Raw genomic sequence first — 690 nt, forward strand, 5'->3', positions numbered from 1 at the left:
GATTGATATCTCTCACCCTTATACCGGTCTTAGATATTCATTCTTCCTGAGCTTGTTGTTCTTTCACCCAGTAGCCGGTGTTTAGATCACATGTCTCTTTGAGTTTGTTACCCAGTAACCGGTAACACCTTATCTTGCAGATTTTCTCCAGGAGAGTCTCTTTGTTAGACATTCCCTAGTGGAGTTTCCGTTGTGATTTTGCCCTTTTGCTGTATTGGCGTTTTCCCCAATATATGTAATTTTCCCCGGCAGGGAGGTTCTGTGTGAATCTTTTTCCCTAGTCCGAGTCCAGATTTTCATCCGAAGTATCCTGCGAGGATAGTTTGAGTCAGTTTGAGTCTTTCCAATGGATTTGTTTCCCTTTGGAAATTTCTTTTTCCTCAGTTTGAGTCCTTTACTCCCCAGTAAGGTCTCTAGTCCAGTCGTGTCCAGCTCGCGCTGTGTCTAGTTCTAGTTTCCCCTAATTCAGAGTCGTGTCCTGCTCACGCGTTCTTTTTCTTATCCCCATGAGAGTCCTGTTAGAGTCTCTGTTCCTGGTGAGTGTATTACTCCGATGGATCATCTTTTCTTTGTGGACCAGTATTCACCACATAGGTTGTTTCTGTTGCATACATACATTTGCATCATGAGGTCTCTTAGGGACCAAAATTTATCTCATTACTGTTATTTAAGCCCATTCTACCGCGTCGA

Source organism: Lathyrus oleraceus, chromosome 4 (genome assembly GCF_024323335.1).
Source record: "Lathyrus oleraceus cultivar Zhongwan6 chromosome 4, CAAS_Psat_ZW6_1.0, whole genome shotgun sequence".
NCBI classification, from domain to species: Eukaryota; Viridiplantae; Streptophyta; class Magnoliopsida; order Fabales; family Fabaceae; genus Lathyrus; species Lathyrus oleraceus.